Raw genomic sequence first — 318 nt, 5'->3', positions numbered from 1 at the left:
CAGAAAAGAAACGGAGACACCGACAAGGTGTAATATACAACTGTCTCCTGCAGCTCAAGGAGACAAATATTATATATAATAAATATATAAATAAACATTTATATTAAAATATAATTTTATATTTATATTGTTTTATTTATAATAGTAAACGCATACATAAACAAACAAATAAAAAACACAAGAAAGAAAAAGCAAACAAACTGTCTCCTCTTCACTGCTGTAAAGAAAAAGGAGACAGTAAACAAAGATATTTATATAATATTATATTATACATATTATATATATTGAGCTACATATATATATATATATATATATATG

General features: G+C 22.3%; 1 protein-coding gene across 1 annotated transcript in view; it reads right to left on the bottom strand.

The window, feature by feature from the left end:
• Positions 1–318, bottom strand: part of EMH_0039790 (uncharacterized protein) — a gene marked incomplete at both ends in the record, with an annotated part of 3,657 nt that overhangs the window by 1,245 nt on the left and 2,094 nt on the right. The gene's annotated exons all lie outside the window — the stretch shown is intronic.

Source organism: Eimeria mitis, genomic scaffold, assembly GCF_000499745.2.
Source record: "Eimeria mitis Houghton genomic scaffold, Emh_scaff1573, whole genome shotgun sequence".
Lineage (NCBI taxonomy): Eukaryota > Apicomplexa > Conoidasida > Eucoccidiorida > Eimeriidae > Eimeria > Eimeria mitis.
This window is presented reverse-complemented; position numbering and strand designations above follow the sequence as displayed.